The sequence below is a fragment of the Crinia signifera genome, chromosome 1 (assembly GCF_055691185.1).
Source record: "Crinia signifera chromosome 1, ASM5569118v1, whole genome shotgun sequence".
NCBI lineage: Eukaryota > Metazoa > Chordata > Amphibia > Anura > Myobatrachidae > Crinia > Crinia signifera.
Genome location: NC_139217.1, coordinates 264,860,698 through 264,870,178, shown reverse-complemented (window position 1 = coordinate 264,870,178; position 9,481 = coordinate 264,860,698).

The following is a 9,481-nucleotide window of genomic DNA, read 5'->3' as shown; positions in this document are numbered from 1 at the left end:
AATTTTCTGAAACAACTCTTTTCTTTGTTCTTTGTCTGTTGGTGGTCTTGATAACATGAATCTGTCCCGATAGGGAACTGTCAGGAATTCTATCTTGTAACCATCTTGAATGATGTTCAACACCCACCTGTCTTCTTCCAGATCTCTGAGCATTGAAGAAGTCTTGCCCCTACATTCATTGTATAGCCACGCTGAAAGGACTGGCGAAAGGCTTGTCTAGACGTATTCGGATTGCCCCGTCTATAGTAGGGACGACCAGGACGGTAACTCCTTATAATCCCTATAGTTCTGTCTGCTGGAAGTTGGGATAGGGAATTTATTTATTTTATCTTGAGGCAGTCTGGTTGATTTTCCTCCAGTTTTTGGATCATGGTGTCCAATTTAGACCCAAACAGGTAAGTCCCTTCAAACGGTAACATAATCAATCTGTTCTTGGAACTAGCATCCGCACTCCAAGGCTTTAGCCAAAGTGCCCTTCTAGCAGTGACTCCTGCTGCCATGTTCTTTGCTGCCAAAGAGACTGTATCCAAAGAGACTTCACAAAGGTAGTCAATGCCTTTTTGCATTACTTCAATACTTCTTAGAAGATATTGCTTGGAAATATTATCCTCTAGATCTGTATGCAAATTAGTTGCCCATAATCTTAATGCTCTTGTCACTGAGGCAGTTGCCACGCTAGCTTTCAATGATGAAGCTGATGTAGAATGTACCTTGCACAACGCATTCTCCATTTTTCTGTCCATTGCATCACGGAATGCTGCTCCGTCCTCCACAGGAATAGTGGTCTTGGACACAATCTCTGCCACTGCCCTATCTACTTTAGGAATCAGGCACCAAATCAAGAACTCCTTATCTTTATATGGATACATTTCCGCTAATCTGTTAGATGATCCGTCTCTTTTATCCACATTTGACCACTATTTAGTTATTTCCCTTACTAATTTATGTACTGGAAACACCCTGTTTTTCTTTGATCTATCCTCAAATAGTGGGTTTTCATCAGAGGTACACGGAGCTTCTTTATAATTCATCGCTTTGTAAATGTTCCTTAATAAACTTTCTACAAGCTCTAAATTGAACGCCCTAGGCTCTTCAACCTCCCAAGATTCCTCTTCAAAATCAACAACCTGGACATCAGCCTCTTCAGGGAGATAATCTTCCTCCTGAGAAAACTCTGCTAGAGTCCTGGACCTTTTAGGAGTCTGGTATTGTCTAAATTCCTCCTTAGAAACAAAAGATTTCTTCATCCACTCCATTAAATTTTTCAATACATCCGTTTGTTCATTCTGTTTAGTCAGCTTAACAAGACTCCACACATTGCTGACAAAATGCTGATTTCTGAGCTGCATTAAACTTATTATCACAGGCCATGCATGTATAAGATAAGTATTTCTTCTTGGCTGTTTTCTTTTTAGGAACAGATGAAGAAGGCACACTACAAACAACCAAGAAACGCTATTACTAACTAAGATTAAAAATAAAAATCTAAAGGCCCCCATACACTATGCGATTTTCGTCCGATTTCACCCGATTTCGGCCCTTTGGGCCGATAAATCGGGAGAAATCGGACGAAAATCGCATGTGCCTGACATCTGATTTGATCTGATGCGCGGTCCCGTGCGCATCAGATCGGATCAGCGCGTCGGACCTGCTGCACATAAGATATATTGGCATCTGACCCATCATGGGCACATCGTGGGTGCTTTTAGCACCCACGATGTTTCAGATGCGATATATCATTGTGTACAGCTCCAGGTACCTCTTTCCGGTGTGACTGTCGCTGTCCTCCAACCCGTGCAGCAGCAGAAACACGTCACTGGGGGCAGGCGCAACAGGACATAGCAGCAGCAGCAGCTGCACTCAGCGAGTCAGCGACGTGACAGCGTCCCATCCCATCAACAAACACAGTAAATACTTCTCTGGAGCTCAGCCTGAGCTCCGTCCTCCCTGCCCGGCAGAGACAGCAGAGCATTCTAGTAGGTGGGAGGGAGGGAGGAAGCAGCAGAATAGTCGTGCGGAGAACGGGACTCCCCCTCTCCTCTGCTCAGTGCTGGAGGTGACAGTGTGGCCAGCAGAGCCCGAGCACCCCCCCCCCCCCTGCCCTCTCCCCTGCTGCTGGAGGTCGGTCAGCGTCCGTGCAGGCAGCAGAGCCCGACACCCTCCCCTCTCCCCTGCTGTAATTACACAGGCATATCAGTATTAGCTGCCTGACAGGCAGCAGCATGGACTGTACCCAGTGGGATAGGTGGCAGGACAAACTCTACCCCAGTTTACCTGTGCCAATGGGGCAGTGCTGGACTGGCAGTACTAGTACCCAGTGCCAGCCTGCATTGTCTCTGGGGCAGATATATTATAGCGGTGCTTATCGCACCACTATAATACTTCCTGCTTCGCCTCATTAGCGAGGCGAAGCAGGAGGGGAGACCAACAAGATGTATTAACATCTTGTCTGCCAAAGCGGGGGAGCGCTAACTCCCCCCTCCGGCGATGTCCCCTCTTGGAGATAGTGCATCAGTTTACACTGATGCGCTGTCTCCTGTCCCCCGGCCGGCTGGACTGCGCATGTGCGGAATCTCGCTACTTGCAAGATCCCCAGCATAGCACAGAGCCAACAGCAGGGACAGCGCTGTCCCTGCTGTTGAGATAGGGCTTCGCCGGCCTTTTGCTGGCGCAAAACCAGCAGCGGGCTGAACGGTCAGCAGTGCTGACCGTTCATACATTTGGCCTGCTATCATTTAGATAGCAGCGCCGATATGGACAGAGGCGCATAGCGCCCCTGTCATTTACTGCATGCTGGCTCCTTAATACATTGGGGAGATGCGGTATCAGTGCACATAACGTGCGCTGATACCCCTTCTCCCTCATATCGATATTTAATACATCTGCCCCTCTGTACCCAGTGTGCTAGGTGCCAGTCTGCATTGTCCCAGGGACGCTTTAAGGCCCCCATACACTATGCAATTTTGAACCGATTCCACGCGATTTCGGCACTTGGGCCGATAAACCACGTGAAATCGGCTCAAAATCGCATGTGCGCATCGGACATGCTCATCGTACCGGATCAGGCAGTCGGACGTGCAGCATGTGTGATCACGTCCGACCTCCTGCAGTGGGCGGGCAGCGGCGGCTCTTAAATGAGTGGCCGGCGGGTGCAGCGGGGGGGGGGGGGTGTGTGTGCCGGTGGGGAAGCAGTGCGGCCACGGCGGTGATCATCAGTGTGCAGGGGGCAGGCAGCAGCGGCAATTACAACTTTAAAATAATGTGTCCATTGACTGTCTGTCTTCTGATTGGCTGAGATAGAGCACTCTCAGCCAATTAGCGGCCGCCAGAGGGAGGCCGCTGTTTGGCTAAGAGTGCTCTATCTCAGCCAATCAAAAGCTGGACAGTCATTCGACACATTATTTTAAAGTTATAATAGCCACCGCTGCGGCGGTGCACACTGATGATCATTTGAGATCCACCGCAGCCCGCCCCCACTGCTCCTCACAGGAACCACTGCTGCCCCCTGCCTGCTCCTCACCGGCACCGCTGCTGCCCACCCCACTGCTCCTCACCGCCCTGCAGCTCCCCTCACATGTAAAAAATTGCACATCAAGGGCCAAATTGTATGTGAGCCTCCCGGGGAGCTGCCGGGAAGCTCGCAGGAGAATTGGGTCCGAATTGTCCTTAGGACAAGTCGGTCTAATGTATGGGGGCCTTTAGCCAGTGTGCTTGGTGCCAGTCTGCAATGTCCCATAGACGCTTTAGCCAGTGTGCTAGGTGCCAGCCTGCATTGTCTCAGTGGCACATCCAAATTTACATCAGATAAATCACATGTGATTTATCTGACGCAAATTGGATGTAAAGAATGGCACATCTAGTGTCAAATTGTATGTAGGCCTCCTGGGAAGCAGCCGGGGAAATTCAAGGGAAATCAGATGCAATTTTACAGGTAAGATAAATCTCATAGTGTATGGGGGCCTTAATGCCCATAAAAACAAAGGGTTTACCTCTCCTGGGCATCAACAGGCTTAGGGGAAGGCAAGCTGCAACGACTGACAGCCATGCTAGCACATGCAGGTTTAAATATGGCGCCATAACCCCATCCTTACCGCCATTGCAGTATCATGATGGCCAAGCGGAACTAAAATTCACCAGCTGAGTTTCCGGGGGGACCTGTTTAGTTAGCGCACCCTCATCAGTGCTGGGCGGAAGTGAAGGCTTTCGCGCACTTCCGCACCTTCTGCCGGAGACGCCGCAGCTGCAGCATGCTGTCCCCGCTGTCCCAGACACTACAGGTCTCTAGACAGCTTCTCTCTGCACCGATAGTCATCCACAGACCACCGGCAACGCCCGCCATGCTGGCGCACGACAGGTACCATAATGACCAAGAATTTTTAGAGAGAATATGACAGGTATATCCAGTATGTGAGGCAGCAATCTCTTAGACCACACTCTTCACATACTTTCCTTCTTCCCAGGGAGCCACCCTACCAGCTCCAGCTGTAATAGAGGTAACCCTGCTAGAAACAAAATTAAAACCCCTGCTCTGCCTAACTAACAGAGACAGGAAAAAAAGACACAGAGGAAGGGGAGGAGGAGCCTGATATACCCAAGGTCCCTGAAAAAGATCCTGTCTAAACTAGGAGGAGGGAAGATATCCCAGTGTTATGGCTGCCATGGGGATCGTAGGAGAAAAGTGGATTTTTGTAAGAACTTACCGTTCGAATCCCTTTCTCTGAGTCCATCCTAGTGACACAGAGATCCCTCCCTCAGTAAGTGGTTATACCATTTCATGTTCGATTTTCATGGTATATGGTTGTTTATGATTGTGCATATTAATATGTTCAGGCGTTGTACTGAGTAATGTATCCTAGTGGGCTCTTAAAGTTGTATGAGGATTTCTGGGATGCAGCAGGGGAGGATCCTGCCTCTTTAAGAAGTAGCATAGGTGCCTGGCTCCTTCGGACCCCACTACATCCCATGGTTGAGCTGTGTCACCAGGATGGACTCAGAGAAAGGGATAAGAATAGTAAGTTCTTACAAAAATCCCCTTATTACATTAATTCTGATTTAGCAGCACTGCAGTATTTTTTCCTTTGTGTGTAGTGTTTATTTTGTGAGAGAGTAGTGAGTGGGTATGGGTCTGTGAATAGACAGCAACTAGGTCAACACCACTTGGTCGACATGCATGAAGGTCGACACAAGCATTAGTCTAACATGGGAAAGGTCGACAGTCAAAAGGGCGACATGGGGTTTTCACTTTTTTGACCTCGCATGGGACCTTATTCTAGTAGATTCGGACGGATGCATATTTCGGACAGGAACCGAGTGTTCTTAGCCCCGCCTACCGTACGGATCGCTCACACCATCCGAATGCGGTAAAACCCCGAGCGAACGGACCGCGAGTGGATGTTTCATGTGAACACCTCCTCTATCTGTGTGAACCTCCCCCAACCTCCGATGGTCGCCGACCATCGACTGATTGACCGAGCGGTCAGGCAGCACCTAGTGCTCCAGACCACTCGGACATTTTTCCATATGGAAGCAGGGATATGGGCGGGCAGCTGACATCCGGCTATGTCAGCTGTCCGCCTCCCACATATGCGTCGCGGCCGCATTGCCATATATACGCCCAGCTTTTTCATGGGAATGCCCATGAAATGCGGGGTGTATGCATATGGTAATGTGCCCAAACAGCTCTTCGCGCCCCTCTCCACCCCCTGCTCGGATGGTTCCGTACAATCATTTTCTGCACGGACCGCACGCCGTGTTCGGACGTGTGAGGCGTTCGCACATGCGTTTACGCCTCTGCACATGCGCAAACACCAAACATCGGCTGTCTGACCACACACGGAGCCGCCCGACTCAATCAGAATAAGGGCCATGGTTCGCTGCACTCGCTAGGCTTCGGGCACACTTTTTTATTGTTCCTGCAAGCCCTAGTGGATAGTAGGGCATGAAATACTGCCTGGTGGCACATGTTGGCTCAAAAAAGAAAAGAAAAACACCATGTTGACCTTCCCCATGTTGACCTAATGTTTGTGTCAATCTAATGACCCTGTTGACCTAATACCATGTCGACCTTCAGTCCTGTTGACCTAATGCTTGTAGACCTAGTAACCGTATTCCCAGTGAGTAAGGGTCGATGTAGAGAGTAGCTGGATGCACATTATAAGATTATGGGGGAAATTTACTAAGAATACGAATACAAAAAATCTTATTCTTAATACGAATGAATACGACATCTCTTCGTCTCTCCTCGGTCCATGACAGGTGACCGCCGGGACACTCACGTTTTTTTTATTTTGCGAAGACCTGGACAGATCTTCGCCATAGGATGCTTGTAAGTATAATTTCCTTTCACAGGTCCCTATGGATTACTTCGGACCCCAGACCCGGACGCCGACACGGACCAAGACCCAGGGACCTACCTAAGGGCTCAAGGTAGGTAGGTTTTAGTATGTGTGGGCTTTGGATGTAAGAAAGCTTTATTTTTCTTGTGTGTCAGTGTGTGTTTATTTAACTATTTTTACTACTGTGGAACTACAAGTGCCAGTGGGCCCTTTAATGCCTCGCATGCTGGGACTTGTGGTTCTTCAAGTCCCAGCTTGCAGGGGAGGCTTGCTGGGACTCATAGTTCCACAGTATTAAACAATATTTTATTATTATTATTTTTTTTTTTTACACAACTTCATCAGCCCGGTGGCCACCGCTGGTCAGGTAAGTCCTGGATGGGGGACCCCTTTATTGGGGGGCGGAATCCCCACTCCCCCAGGGCCCCTGGCCAGGCTGACTGGTCGGTAGGGTTAATGCTTTGGCCGGGGGCACTTGTATAAGAAGTCTCCCCCCCGGCTGTGGCATTACCCTGCTAGCTGGTTTGGCCTGGGGCTGGTTTTTAAAATACGGAGGACCCCTACTCGTTTTGGGAACCAGCCCCAGACCTGGGACCTGGGGCTCTTTTAGCCTGGTGCTGGTTACGGCTGGGGGGGGGGGGGGGGTCCCCACGCCGTTTTTTTAAATTATTTATTTATTTTACCATTATTTTTACACTGAAGCCTGCCCAGATCTGACTGATCCATGAAGGCTAAAGCCAAATAAAACAGGAAAATAAAGTGTATTTTCCTGCTGTATTTGGCTAATTAGCGGCCGTATTTTCAATACGGCTGCTTAGTAAATCAGGAACCACCATTCTTTTGAATTGTGATTTCTGTTGTATTCTCACAATTTTTTCTTAGTAAATTTCCCCCTATCTGTCTAATATTTCTGGATGAAGTGAAAATCTGGTAAGGTAGAGGGAAACATTAGAGTCAACCATTTGTTCCCAAAATCTGGAAGCTCGGCGCTCTGCAGGCTGCACTGTGCAGTGTGCGCTCGGAGTCGGACCATGGAGACTGAAGGAGCGAGGAGGATGCGGCTGCAACATGATGGTAAGTAATGGGGAGGCATGGTGCTGGCAGGTGGGCTGGCAGGCGGGGGTGGGCGTGCCCGGGGGGGGGGGGGTTGGAGGTATGGCGCTGTGCTGCTGGGGGCCCGGACTGTAGATCAGTCCCGGGCCCCAGCATTTCTAGTGGCGGCCCTGCCTGTGAGGCATCTGTCTCTCAAACTAGAGACTCCAATGTTCTTCTTGCACAGTTGTGCACCAGGGCCTCCCACTTCTCTTTCTATTCTGGTTAGAGCCTGTTTGTGCTGTTCTCTGAAGGGAGCAGTACACACCATTGTAGGAAATGTTCAGTTTCTTAACAATTTCTCACATGGAATTGCCTTTATTTTGAAGAACAAGAGTAGACTGTCGAGTTTCACATGAAAGTTCTCTCTGGCCATTTTGAGAGTATAATCGAAAATGGCTGTGGATTGTCAAATTCATGGCTGTTTCTTGACAATCCATGGCCGTTTTTGCCGAAATGCCCCTTTTTTGACACTCAACAGGCAGAACATTGAATTTCGCCAGTGGAGTTGCAGGCAAGCTGACCAAAAATGTTCCTGGATTCCAACTGTCAGGGCGTTCCGTCAGTCGGAATCCCACAAAAATCAAATGTTTGTATACAGAATGTGGACAAAATTATTGTGGAAGATAGTTGTAATGTCCTTTCTGTGGTCCAGGTATCCCATATGCTTTCCCTTTACCAAGACTATTTCTGAAAATGCTACCCAAAAAAGTAGACAAAGTGCCCTAAATAATTTTGATATACCTAGTCAGGCCCTCAAAGAGTATGGTTTTCCCTTTCCCTTAGGTTACTCACAGAGCTATTCCTAGTCCCAATGTCTATATTATACATATAACTACAACAAGCACCATATATACACATAATAATATAAGGTCATGCTCTCCTAACTCAATTTATGGTGTTCCAATTCAAATGATCTCACTCTTTCATAAGGTGCTAGATTTTATAGCACACAAATATGATTCAAGGCTGGACTCCTCAACTATAAGGGCATATAGATAAGATCAATGGGTGAAATGTAATAGGATGAGAGATTCAGAAAGTGAGAGATTTGGTAAGAAATCTACAGGTTTTTTAAAGCAGCAATCATTTACACTGCAAAATCAAACTTGTTTTGCAGTGTAAATTATTGCCGCTTTAAAAAAACCTGTAGATTTCTTACCAAATCTCTCCCTTTCTGAATCTCTCATCCTATTACATTTGACCCTTTGTTTACTAATTCCAGAGTTTCCAGACAGTAGAATATATTTGTGTCTTTTATAAGGAATAATCCTTTCCAGACCAATTACACCCTAATACTCCTCCACTTGGGACATTGACCTTTTCCTCACGGACCTATCCTCTATGTCAGTGGTTCCCAACCTTTTTTTTCTCCCATACCCCTTGATTAGGCTTTTCATTGAAGAGTGCCCCCTCCTCTCAATTTGAAATATAGACAGTACTTACGAGTGGAGAGGAAGTGAGAGTTATGCCTATCCTTATATTAAGGAGTAACGGACAGGAATCGTGCCCTTCCATGTCTGGCCGCTGGTTGTGTATTCTCTCCATTGTTCCCACTCACACCTGTAGGATTAATGCCGCTGCTTCTTCCAAGTGTGTCAGCACAAGGCAGATGATTGCTGATGTCTGAGGGCAGCATGGGAAGCTCCCAGTGGATTGCTGGTCAGGCAAAAGCACAAAGAAACACTGATGATGCTGATGACACTGAAGACAGAACCGTGACACAACATGGTTCTTCTCCATGGCAATGTGTCTTCTTCTGCCATCGAAATACTTTTTTTCATCTTCCGCCATTACCAATATTATTTTCAAGTACCCCCAACTGGTATGCAGAGTACCCCAGGTTGGGAACCACTGCTCTTTGCAAACGGCTTCTGGTTGATAGATCTACAGTGTGTAGATAGACAGTCAATAACTCAACCCAAAAAGGTCAACATACAATAGGTTGACAGGGTCAACATTAAAAAGGTAGACACAAAATTGACAAGTTTTTCGTGATTTTTTTTACTGCATTTTTCTTACAGTAACATCCATGTCGGCATGAAGGGAGAATA